Source organism: Pangasianodon hypophthalmus, chromosome 3 (genome assembly GCF_027358585.1).
Source record: "Pangasianodon hypophthalmus isolate fPanHyp1 chromosome 3, fPanHyp1.pri, whole genome shotgun sequence".
Classification (NCBI taxonomy): Eukaryota; Metazoa; Chordata; class Actinopteri; order Siluriformes; family Pangasiidae; genus Pangasianodon; species Pangasianodon hypophthalmus.
In genome coordinates this window covers 9833599-9847685 of record NC_069712.1, presented here as the reverse complement: position 1 = coordinate 9847685, position 14087 = coordinate 9833599, and the positions used below count along the sequence as shown (strand labels likewise).

At 36.5% G+C, this 14087-nt stretch overlaps 1 protein-coding gene across 3 annotated transcripts in view; it reads left to right on the top strand.

Moving 5' to 3' along the window:
* Positions 1-12632, top strand: part of khdrbs2 (KH domain containing, RNA binding, signal transduction associated 2) — a 99281-nt gene extending 86649 nt beyond the window's left edge. For all 3 annotated transcript variants that reach the window (XR_008301496.1, XR_008301494.1, XR_008301495.1), the window contains exons 11-12: positions 5081-5201; positions 12001-12632. The gene's annotated coding sequence lies outside the window, so the exon portion shown is untranslated. The remainder of the gene's footprint in view (positions 1-5080; positions 5202-12000) is intronic.
* Positions 12633-14087: the final 1455 nt, after the last annotated feature.

Sequence of the window (14087 nt, the reverse complement as noted above, 5' to 3'; positions counted from 1 at the left end):
TTTTTTTTTTGCATTAATGTCTGAATCTATTTAACATCTCATGCTTGAAACATCCCTTTCCATGAATCATATATGATAAGTTCTGAAAAACATTCACTCAGCTGAACAGAGTCACCCCATGACATATTTGGAATATTCCACAAGTCACGTGTTCAACAGGAAGTGGCATCATCTGAATTTCCTGAAGATCATGGGAAGAAGAAAATGAAATTCTCATATTGTTTTTTTCCCCCTTTATTTTCAGTGATACTGTGATATTGACTGGAGAGGTCACTTTGAAATACAACCCTGTTAAACAAATTATAGGTCGAAAGTAAATAATCATTTTAAAAATATAATATAATTAAATCATTAGAATGTAGAAAATTTCCTCATGCCATGCTAATTCTTTTAACCGTGTTACATTTCTGCAGTTATTGTCAGCAGAGAAGCTTTTGTTGCCTGAGATGTACTAATCCATTTTTTGAATGTTTAAATCAGTGTCTTTCTTAGATTCAATGTTGAAAAATAATAAAAAAAAAAAAAACAATAAAGATTAATTTTTAGGAGGACTAAATGGCACTGCAATCATGAAATCAGCTAGCTGGCCAAAAGCTGTAAGGTGCTTTGCTCTCATCAGTAATGCTATTATAGAGTATTATGAATGAAGCAAAGGCCAGATCAGACTGCAATATCACCAGACTGATCTATAATCTCCAAACAGGAGAAAAGACAGATAATTCAAGTTAATTCACGTGCTTTGTGATTAGAAATGTTTCAGATATGTTCACGTCAAAGTTTCTCAGTAATTCGTTCTGGTGTAAGTTTATTATGATGTACACATTCAGATAGGAGCTTGTTAATGCTTAATAGTGTGCTGTGAAATACATCTCATGGTCAGGAGCATTTGACATTTAAATGGCTATCAGTGTACTAATTCAAAGTAAGCATTCTCACCTATGGCTGCTTTTAAACTAACTCCAGCTCTCCAAATGTTCGTGTTCTCCATGCTCAGGTATTTTTTTTTTTTTAATTTCACCTAAAAGTGCTGTGACTGGAACATCTTTTTTGCAGATGAAAAATAAAAATGGCTCACACAAAACACATAATGTAACCATAACAATACTGTTATGTAACCATAACGCCATTACTGCTTCGGTCTTCTGATCAATATAAGTTTGTTATTAACAACAAAGATTAGCATTTGTCCTGCGAGTTTGAATCGCAACAATGTCACAGCCATCTGTGGCCAGGAGTCCAAGAGAGAAAAACTGGGCATGCTGTCTTTTGGGTGTGACTCTCTCCCCTGTCAATCAGCGTGACACTAGCCAATCGTGGGTGTCTGCTTGGTGCTAATGTATGTGGAAGAGGGCAGATGGCTCTTTTTTTTTTTTTCCTTTAGAATTTACATTAAGGCATGATAGTAACATCAGGTCCTAAAAAGATGTTTCACAAACCAGGCCCAACTGCAACAATTACAACACAGTGAGAAATTTAAAAATGAATGAAAATTATTAAAATATAATAAATGAAAAATCACACAAATTGGGCTTCAAAAAAATTTTAAATTTAAATTTTAAAACAGAGACACGCCCTTTTTGGCATTTTTCTATTTCATAATTTTGAGGAATTCAAAGGAAATAAATCATTCTTTTCTGAAAAATGATTTTTTTAAAATCTTTTTTAATTTTTTTTTGTAAAAAACATTTCCCAGGAGCAATAAACTATTATAACATACTCTGCTTTGTTGTGTTCCACTAAAATACTGCTCCCCAGGCGCCGCAGCAAAAAAGGCTGCCCACTGCTCCGGGTGTGTGTTCAGGGTGTGTGTGTGTGTGTGTGTGTTCACTACTGTGTGTGTGTGCACTTGGATGGGTTAAATGCAGAGCACAATTCCGAGTATGGGTCACCATACTTGGCTACAAGTCACAGAAAAAAAAAAAAAAAAAAAAAAGAGAAAAAAAAAAACACATACAAGATGATTGCTTATGTAATTTATTTATTTTTGTAAATTTTGTATCTAGCCACAGGTTAGCACTTTCCTCTGGATATTCAGCACCCTGTGTGCTTCACATGTCTCAGAGAAAAGAAAGAATGATTTCTCAGTATTTAGACTAATTATGCCAAGGAAAACATTTTCTGTTGCATAATGAAATATCTCTGATTTTATGTACATCGTATTCATTCACTATTTACACTAATATTTCTACTAGCACTATGTCCTCCATGTTGTCTTCTCTTGCTCACCCCACATGTTAAAAGCGGCCGTGTGTTACCCAGTTTGCATGTGCTTTCCATAGCATTACATGCAGTTGAGGGAAAAGTGCTTAGTGAAAAGGCAGCCTAATTATTAACTCACAGGTGAAAAGTCTAGCACTTGTGTTCAGTGTCTCGCACAGACTCTTTCTGATCAGGAGCAGAGATGCAGATTTGCCATTACAGGCATAAGCGTGACTATATTCCCACTCAGATATGACATTTCACTAACTTCACATGTTTCTACCACATTCAGCCAGGCTGAAAATTAATGAAGCATTTTCTTTGTAAATTATACAAGTTTTCTGCGTGAAACTTCTGCATGACCGTAAACATGCACCCAATCCTGCATGCAATCATATTTGTTGCTGTGGCGCAGGAGTAAATGCATTTATAATGACAAGAACAGATTAATTCTTGATGTGCTCATCTAAAGAACAAGCCTAATTCACAAACAGAAAATCCAATTTGCTGTCACATAACATGTGGCATTTCCATCATGTGGAGGAAAAAAAAACAAAAAACGAGCTGTTGTTTATGATGACGGAGTCAGCCATCATTGAGGAAACGGAGAGTGCAATTTGAATAAAAGCATTTTGCACAATGCAAAGAAAAGTCCTCAAACCTTTCTATTACGCACAAAGGTAGAAGGACATCGCATATCGCATATCTGATAATACACTCACCCATGGCCTGTGCATCAGCTTTTTCATACACACCTTTTGATTGAATGCATCAGAACTCCCTTACACCCGCATAATGAGTTTCAATAATTCAGTACGTTTCCAGCACCTGTGAAAATAGAAAACAGAAAAATAATAACTACAGGAGCCTGTGAGGAAAAATCAGGCTTGAATTTAAGATATTGCAAATCAACAAAGAACATTTATATAACATATATTACTCTAACAATATATGATGCTGTGAAAGCCATTTTCATTTATTCTCCAATGTCACTCGTTCAAATCGAGTTAGCAAATGACAGAGCTTACGTCAGGTACAACAAAGGTTTTTGCTTTTTTCAAACGAAGGTGCTTTCTCTTCATATAGTCTCATTATCACCTGCACCTTTTCACACACTGATGAGTGCTCAGTGGTGCAGCTCTACAAAGGCTGCATGTTGATTTGAAAATTGCGTTCAGATGGTTTTAAACACAGCAGGCTAACAAACACGCAATTAAATGTTAAGGGCCTAAAACACTTAAGTTTCAAGAGAGCAAACCTGACCCTCTTATATGTTCATGTTCATATGTTTATGGCTGTGAAGTGTGAATAATGTGGAGTGTGTTGTACATTCGGCCATTTGAAATGGGGTCTTATTTTAGGTAATTACTCCCAGATAATAACCTTGTAGTGTGAAGTGGAAACTCATGCAGTGCAGACCTAAACACCTAAAAAAATTAATAAATAAATTTGCTTTCCTTATAGTTTTTATGAGGATGAAAATATGAATGTAGTGTTTTTTTAATTTTTTTATTTTTACAATTTATCTACAGAAACTTGTATACATGTTATAAGAGATTATATCACAGTGTTGATGATTGGTTGATTCGGATCAGAAAGGGTTGAATAATTTTCTAGAACAGCAGCTCTGACAGTAAGGTTTTTCGTTTCTATAGTAACAACTTACACAGGCACTTGTATGGCGGACGCTCCACATATATGTGATTTAAAACATACATCATTGTTAGGCTGTTGATGGACGTTTCCTGTGAGGAAATGTCATTTAGCATTTATGGAAAGAGTCTCCAGCATCAATGCTTTGTAACAGTCAGAAGTAAAGTTCAAAGTTTACTCAGGTTTTCTAACATGGGAAAAGCTGCATTTTTTTATTAACTTCAAGAGAGAGAAAATAAAGATATCTGTGAAGGAAGGACTGCTGATAGCTGTTAGAATGTACGCTATAACAGGAACTGTAACTATAAATGGATAAGATGTACAGAGTCATTTTTGGCAAATTGCTATGGTATAAGAGGAATAAATCTTTGGGATGTGTTGTTATGGGAAAATAATCAACTTTGGGGTGATATCTGATTATTTTTTCTAGAAGGCATGCCTCCATCACGTTTTATCCCCTTTATGCTTATATAATATTAATGATATTAATATTAATGAATATTGATAGAACACAGAAATAGACCACTGGCCATTACTTAATAATTAATTAATAATAATAAAGGATATAAACTAAACTTCTGTGTCGTTTTCTGTATGTCCTACAGGTATGCAAACTTTTGTACATTACTGTACATGATACATTGTTTACACCTGATAGATTAAAGTTTGTAAAGGAGTGGTTTAAAGAATGAAACTTAATAAACCCTGTTGACCATTTAAAGCAAAAACTACTTAATTACATGTCATTAATTACATGATGGGAGAAAGACATGCTAAAAACACCTTAGGTCTAAGCAGCAATGTGTGCAGTTATATAAAAAAAACATCGATCTAGGCAAAGCATCTAGATATTTAATACCCAATCATAAGCACCTTCTGTCTTAAACAGATGAGAAATACTTCTTCAGAAATTATACGCATCAGATCAAACAGTTTACTCTCATTGAAAATGAACATTACCAAATGCTGGATATGCGTTAACAAGCGAGAGCGTCAGCTGTGCAGACAGTAACATGTAATGAACTGCGCCTCCATATTCACTTCACTTCATCATCATACCTCGCTGCTTCATTTAGCTTCCCCTCAGGCTGCAGTTCATATCAGATCGCAAACAGCTGCATCAGCCTCAGTGTCTCGCCTCTCCTGCTGCTGAGAGTCAGTTATCTCTTTCTGGGACTGCATGTTTAAATGCCCTGTTTGTCTAACGTATGAGGCGTCTGGGTTGCAGATTCGCTGCAGTGTGTACAAAGGACTGAGGGCTGATAAAACCAGAGCAGAGAAGTAATCTCACCTGCTAGATGTGACAATCAGCTCCACTCATCAACAGCCTGCTGCTACCTCAAGGCCTGGTGAGTAACTGAAAGCAGGAGAAACACTTTTCTCAGTACACATGGAGCACACATCTGATTTACACAATATGTCTAACATGAAGGTGAAAATTACTATTATTGTGACACAAAGGTTAATTAATCAACAAAGTAGACATTTATTGTTTGCATAAATATTCACCTCCATGGGTACATACTTGGTAGAAACACTTTTGGTTGAAATTCCAGCTGCAAGTCTTCTGGGATAAATTTCTATCAGCTTTGCACATCTGGATGCTGATATTTTTGCCTATTCTAATCCTCAATCAGATTGAGGTCTGGGCCATTCTAACACTTCTTGGTTTTGAACCACTCCGCTGTAGCTTTGGCAGTATACTTGAGGTTATTGTCCTGTCGGAAGGTAAACCTCTGCCCTAATCTCAACTCTCTTGCAGATTGGGACTCGTTATCTTCTACAATTACCATTTGGCACCATCCTTCTTGCCCTCAACCCTGACACGTTTAATTGCACACAGGTGAACTCCATTCAACTAATTATGTCACTTCTCATGGAAGCTAGTTGCATCAGAACTATTTTAAGGGTTTCCACACCAACGGGGGTGAATACTTATGCAATCACAATTTCTACATTTTTTATTTGTAAATAATTGTGCAAAACATAGATTTTTTCCCCTCCAAACCTTCAATATAATAGGCAATTTTGTGCAGTTTCATGACATATAATCCCAAACAAATCCATTTCAGGTTGTAATGCTTTAAAATGTGGAAAAGTTGAAAGGGGTGAATACTTTTGCCAGGCACTGCAGTTGATCTAGTAGTAGTAAGTAAAGACAACTTATACCACACTTGAAATAAGCTTTGCCATCTAAAGTCTGACTTCAAATCACATCTCTGAGAGTTATATAATTACTCATATGCAATGAATGCAGACTTCATGAATCATAGCTCAAGCTGATTTAATCATTGTTGTGTTTGAGACATTTTGACCAAATTGGAACTATAGAGCATCTACAAAAAAAAAACACAATTGTCCTTTACATAGAGTTGGATTTATGGCCGAATACTGAATACACTGTCCTAGATGTTCTCAGCAACATATAGGGATGGACACATGTGCAGGTACACAAAGGCTTTATTAAGAAAGCATACAACAATTCCAAAAAATCAGGAACAGAAAACACACAATGGTCAGGTGGTTGGCAAACAACATAAACTGGGCAAGGCAAGAGTCAAAAACCAGAAAAGGGATCAAAACCAAAATAGCACAATACAAAGGCTTGGTATGGACTGGTAACAAAGACATAGAGTGTATATTTAACAGTGAGGTAGTGGTGAGGACGTCCTTAAATATTGTGGCTGTGATTGTGTACAGGTGCTGGAGATCAGTATGATGGTGACTGTGAACGTGACGGAGTTTGTGGGTGTTTGTTGGCCACATGTTTGTAGGCTACATTGTGTTCTGGGAAATGTAGTGTAACGCTGATTCTGGCGTTGACGTGTCAATACCACGGTGCTGTTGGATTCTCAATTCTGATTGGTCAGAAGGTGTTTTGAGAGTAGTGCCAATATAAACATATAAACAGTAGGTTTATATTAATGTGCTTGTTCTAGTATGTTTTGCTTCATCTTATTTAAAAATGTGTTTAAACGTTGATATTGTGAAGTTTTCTGTCCAGTGTTTTGGCATTTTTGGAAGGAGTCTCCAGTGTCAGTGCTCTGTAACAGTCAGAGGTAAAGCTGTAAGGTGTTCAGGACTGAGAGCTTCTCTCTATAACCTGACAAGCTGCATTTTGTTGTCTTATTAACTTTAAGAGAGATAAGAAGAAGGCTGGTGACAAAACGACTGTTTATAGCTGTAAGTGATAACAGGAACTAAGTTGTTTTGCAGATGTTCCACAACATTAGACATCACAAAAATGGATAAAAATTATAATGTGTTGTTCCTTAATATATAAATTAAAAATATCTATAATCGTTGGCAAAAGTGCTGTGGTGTAAGAGGAATATAACACATGCAGTTATTGGAAACTAATCAACTTTGGGGTGTCAACAGTAACTCCTTTTTGAATCAGGTTGCATCACACCACCCCATCACTGATTATTTTCCAGGATGCCCCCAAGTGTTTCATTCCTACCATGTTATATTACTGAATCAATTTATGAGAATTGGTGACATGATAGATGAGTAGAATGGTGCACCACTATGCAAATTTTTCCCAAGACTTTAAGGTTTTATTTTTTTAATATATTGTTTTATATCAGTTTATGAAATATTTTAGCAGTAATAACCCTGGTTAAACTGGACTGACTGCTACTAGACTATTTCATTTCATCACCTGGATAACTTAGTAGATTTACTATAGTTTGTTTGCGCAACCTGTTTTTGACACACTATCATTGTTACACAAAATAAACCTAAATCTAGTTTAAAAATCAACTTGGATCTGTTTACTTATTTACAAATCGAGATATAACACTGAGTCTCAGCTTTACTGCTGCGTTTCTCGTCAATTTCAGTGCAAAGGTCTATCACCCGTGAGTTAAGAAACGATTCGTCATTCTCTCTGTGTTGTTTTAAAAGTGAGACTTATCTTCCTCAAGGCTTTCTGGCATTTTTTATCAGCTGTGTTGAGCTCAGAGCTGCAGGCCATGTTTGCACAGCATCTGTTTACTTGGCGTAGTGAAGTCGTATCATTAGTATTGCAGGGGTAGAATGGATGCTGCTGTCACTCACGCTGCGTTTGCCAGAAGCTTCTCTCAGAGCACAAGAGCCAGGTGGCACATGTTCTGGGTGCTTAGTGTATGGGTGTGAATGGAGGGAGGAGTGGAAGTGAAGGAAACCCTACTGTTTACTCTCCCTGCTAGAATACAGCCCAGCAGTGACTCAGCTCTCAGCCTCCCACCACAACGGCTTTTATCACATATTTTATTCAGTTCACTTTATGGCATCTCGTACCTTTATGGCGACTTGTAATGGACTCGTACCACTTTTCCATCGACACCAATTTCCACCAGTTTGACAATTGTGTAGGAGATGTAGGAGTTGTTCCATAACAGAGTTCCATAACTTCTTTTTTTAACCTGTTCTGTTTGATTTGTATATTGATTTTAACAAATATGGAATAAAACACAGCAGGTGCTGTACAAGGAAATTAATCAAGAACAGGGTGGTGTGATGTGGCATGGTGCGTAGCGGAGTTACTGTTATCACCATGAAGTTGATTATTTTCTGATAACAGCATGTCCCAAAGTGTTTTATTCCTCTTATACCACAGCAATTTGCAGATGATTACATTTTTATTTTGTTTTATGTTTCTACATATCATACTTTAAAAAGTACACACCAAGTTGTAAGGTAATAAATTATTAGATATTTAGTTAGTAATGGAATACTACTACTACTACTACTAATAATAATAATAATGAATCCACAGAGCTGCAGGGCTGCACAAGCGCCACACATTGCGAGCACAGACACCACTGAACAGAGGGCTGAACAGAAGTAATTATGGAAATGTGACACCACATACTGCTGTACAAATCTGGTCATTATAATACAGTTATACTTTGCAAAGTACCAGTAATTGCAGATAATTACTACATACTTCTCCAATAAATACTAAGTACTTACAATGATGAAAAAATAAAGTCTTTCAAACAAGCAGACCAATCCTTAGATCCATACGAGCAGGATTAAGGATGATCAACTGGAACTGATTTTGCCAAGCACGTCTGCAGTATACAGTGGATATAAAAGTCTACACATCTCTGTTAAAATTGCAGGTTTTTGTGATGTAAAAAAAACGAAACCATTTTACTTTGTTAAAGCAGCTTTTGCTTGTAATACAGCGCTCCGTCTTTTTGGATAAGAGTCTAACGACTTAGCACATCTTCATTTGGCAATTTTATTCCACTCTTCCTTGTACAAATGCTCCAGATCTATCAAATTGCAAGGGGATCTTCTGTGCACAGCCTTCTTCAAGTCATTCCACAGCTTTTCAATAGGATACAGACCTGGGCAATGACTGGGCCATTCCAAAACGTCGATCTTCTTCTTCTGAAACCATTGCTTTGCTGATTTGGATTTGTGCTTTGCGTCAGTATTGTGCTGGAAGGTGAAATATTTCTTCGTCTTCAGCTGTTTAACAGAGGTCTGCAGGTTTTGTGCCACAATAGATTGGTATTTGGAGCTATCCATTATTCCCGCTATCTTGACTAGAGCCCCAGTCCCAGCTGTAGAGAAGTAGCGCCAAAACACGATGCTACCACCCCCATGCTTCACCATAGGTATGATGTTCATTGAGTTATAAACTGTCTGGTTTTTGGACCAAACATACATATCATTTAGAATTATACCAGACCATAATATGTATTGCCACATGGTTTGGGGTGATTCAGGTGGGCTAGTCTAGCAAATCTAGTCTAGCCACCATGCCACCAAGAATACAAGAGATTGTTCTCACATCCAGGGAGTGAGCAGTACGTGCCAGATATTCCTGCAGCTCCTGTAATGTTGCTGTAGGTCTCCTGACAGATCTCCTCTTCCCTATTTGTCAGTTTTGTTAATGCCACTGTGGTGCCCCATTTTTTCCACTTGTTGATGATGGCATTCATGATGGTATGTAATGTTTTTGGAAATTCTTTTGTACCCCTGTCCTTATCGATACCTTTCAACAATGAGATCCTGTACATGCTTTGTAAGCTCTTTGTGGACCATGGCTTCAGCAGTCATATGAAACCAAAATGATAAATTCTACAGAAACATGTGATCTTTATTTGATGACAGGTGTATGATAATTACTTTTGCACATGAGTTGGAATGTGGTTCATTCTGAGCACAGTCACATGACCCATTATAAAGGATGTGCACACTTATGCAGCCATGTTATTGTAAGTTTTTTGGTTGTTATATCACAGTAAAGTTGGAAAATGGCCTGACTTGATTTACCTTTCTTAATTTTTTTTTGGAAACCAAAAAAACCTGCACTTTTAACAGGGGTGTGTGGATTTCTATATCCACTGTTAGAGCTCAGCTGGGGGGTTTTTGGTCACAGTCATGCTCAATAAGCTTATATCCACTATACGTGTATTGGTAATTCTTTTATATATGACTCCTTTTCATGATCTGTTCCACAGGCGAGTCTAAAAGGCGAGTCTAAATGAAATGGATTCTAGTGTTCTTTTTTTTTATAGTGCTCATTCAGTTGTTCATTGAAGAAGCCAGAGCTGTTCGATAGTCCAACAAATCCAGACACGAGTATGTCATGATTGAAGAGTCAATTAATTCAACCTGACTGAGAATTCATATGTTTGACAGTGATACAATGACACCATCTGCTTGCAGGGGAGCACTGCCACTCTCTACCTTATTGACACAATGGGAACACCACACACTTGGCAGAATCAGCGCAGGGATTTGTTCTGGAAACCAAAGATAATTGCAGCACCACACACACAGACTGAGACCCATCTCTAGCTGGATGTGTGTGAATGCTTATTTTTCATTCAGGGACAAGTTCTAGTTTTGAGGAAGGAGAAAATGTTTTTGTTATTATATTGTAATAAGAAAGCTCACTGATTCCAGCTCAGATGAGTAGTTTATCCATGAAATTGTGTTGCTTGCCATGTTTTTATTTCTCTTGTTGCCTACTAGTCTGAATTTGGTAAATGTTTCTTTCTTTCAATGATTTATCCTGCTGTTGAGGGATGGGGTTGGCAAAACATCAATGCATCAGTGCATGGCAATAAAAAAAAAAAAAAAAAACTTCACACACTGGGCAGGATATCTATGTCTTTTTGCCAGCTCCTGTGAAAACAGACTGAGAGAGAGAAAAAGTAGCCAAGCATTATCACAGCAATTAAGGTTCTGTGCTAGTGACCAGAATGCAAGTCCCAGTTTTGGCCAATTAGCAACACCTGTAACCCTCAGCTGCTCACCTTTATGTATGATATGTTTGATATGTAGATATGATGTTTAGAATGATGAGTCTTTTTGAATGAGTCACTAAGGTCAACGAATCTATATCCATCATTGCCAGGCACAGTCATTCCTTTCATGTGTAGATTTAGGTTAAATATTTATCTGTACATTTTATACATCCATTTATCATGAAGCCAGTCAGTGTTTGAGTCAGTAAACCATTTTGGTTCTGCCCAAAATTGGCTTATTTGTCATTTAGCAAATCAGTGTCTGAATCAGTGAATCATTTGTCATGAAATTTGAAATTCACTTATTTGTCTTTTAGCAAATTAATTTTTGAGTCAGTGAATCTTTGCAGTCATTACCAAGATTTACTTATTGTCATTTAGCAAATCAGTGTTTCATTCAGTAAATCTTTTTGGTCCTGCCTGCAATTCACTCACTTGTTGTCTGCTGAGTCAGTGTTTGGGTCAGTGAATCTTCTCAGTCATGACTCAGATTTGCTTATCTATCTGGACACTTTTGAAATTTCACTTAAGTACAAGTGTATAGTAGCTGTTTCCACTTTAACATAAAACTCTTTACTTTTACTCAAGTATCATGTTTCTGTACCTTCCCATCCCTGCCAGTAACTACCTGGAACATAATATAAAATGACTTCTTATTATTAATTTAAATATAAGCAGTGAAAGAGTGGAACCAACCACAGTTCTTGTAGTTTAAAAGGTTAATGATCATCTGAACCTGAAAGCTTTCACATCAGCTGCCACATTATAAGAGCACAGTGATTAAAAAGACCACAGAGCATCAAGATGATTTGATTCTAATGAAGAACTGGTTTTATGTACTGGTAAACCATCAACTGGCAGCGTGGTGAGAGTGATTACTGTGTGTTATTAGGCTCATGTGGAGGCAGCCAGAGGAGAGCCATGTCCTCTCTGTCCTTTCCAGCAGACCAGAGCAGATGATCAGCCTCGAGGCCTCTTAATGAACACAGCTGTCAAAAGATCCTCAGCAGGTCAGTGAAGCCACAATATCATACACTGTTCATCACTTATAACCCAGATTTTTTTAGTGTGTTATGTTTTTTTAATCTTTGCATGAATATACGTTCTTATTACTACTCCAACAACAATGCTCAGTGTTATTGCAGTACTGCCTCAGCAGCTAAGGATTTGTGCTGCTAATCAAAAGGTCATGAGTTCAAGCCCCAGCACTGCCAAGCTGCTACTGTTGGGCCTTTGAGAGAGACCCTTGGCTTTCTCTGCTCCAGCGGTGTTGTATCTCTGACCCCAGCTTCCTAACAAGCTGGGATATGTGCAGAAAAGAATTTCACTCTACTGTACTTGTACATGTGACAATAAAGGCTTTCTTCGAAATCTTCCAAAAGAGATGTATATTCAATTTGATGAGGGAATAAACTGATGTTAGGATTAATCCGACACCCTGATCTTTATTAGAGATTCAGAAGAAGCCTTCATGCTTATTTAATTGGATATTAAACCTGATATTAAACCTGATTGGATATTAAACCTGAAGCCTACTAATAGTCATTGGGGTGGGCAATATGATATTGTGATATGATATATGATATTGATATTAATTCAATATCGATATTGTGTGAGTCACAATACACTTTTCTGAGATATTGTGATAGCTTTTTTTGTGTGTGTTCAATACAAGCTGGCTGGAAGCAGATGATTTGATGTTAAAATTTTGTACTTGATCTTTAAAATTATAAATTGTTAAAAAAATATAGATCAATAGATTTATTGTTTTCTCCTTTTTTTACTGTTTTTTTTATTTATGAAAAAATGTAATTTTTTTTTAGAATATAAAAAATAAAATACACTTGTTTTTTATTTTTACTTTATATAAACAATCAAGCAGGTGTTTTATAAATGCAACACTACTGTATTGTGGGCAGTTTGGGACCAAACCTATATATCATGATATATATCATGTATCAAAGAAATGGTTTGAAAATTGTGATTTTTGTCATATTGCCTGTCCCTAATAATCATTATATTATATTATATTATATTATATTATATTATATTATATTATATTATATTATATTATATTATATTATATTATATTATATTATATTATATTATATTATATTATATCATATTAAGTATGTGTGGTACACAGATTCAGGCATTTTGGACATTTTGGAAAGAGGTCCATCCATCGGCTGTGTAAAATGCATGGATCAGAACGATCAACTAAGTTGTCAAATAGCCATGTAGTTTATTGAAGTCTAGCGGGCTGGTAAGACTAGTAAATCAGTAAACTATTAAATAGAACTTTTTTCCAAATGAGAGCCAGGTGCTATATAATGCACCTCATGAGTAAACTTGAAGTGCACATGTCTGAGTGCTCAGTGCTTGCAGAACTGAAGTGCTCTCTCTAACGTGCAGCTCACACTCACTTCACTGCTTCACATTCGGAAATACTGTAGTGTGCAGACATCATTTTTTAATGATCATGCTCGCTAATACTGCTTTTATAAATATTGCTAATACTGCTCTCTATTAAAGATACTATTTAAACTCCATAAGATGTTTTATCAGGTTACTTGTATTGTACGAAGAGGCTGTAGTTCCTCCTCTTTATATTTTCCCAGAGCACTGTTTGCATTCTGCTTTGCTTTGATTGCCATCATTTATCATGAAACACGTCCAGATTGCTGTCATTTCATGTCGTTTGTTCATTAGTGTGACATTGTACACTAGGCTTACATCACATAGTATCACACAGAATCAGATGTTTGTAGTGGTATCAATGCATCCCTACTACAGATTGAGCCAAGCGATAATGGTGCTTTTCTTACAAGCACACTTAGCGATAGCACTGATAGAAAACAGGGTCGTAATCATTTATGGCACTGTTTACTCTTGTAATTAATCTTTTTTTTTTTAAAAAGGAAATGTATTCTGCCCCAAAAGCATAGTTTGTTCTGTTGTGCACTGTATGTTGCTAGA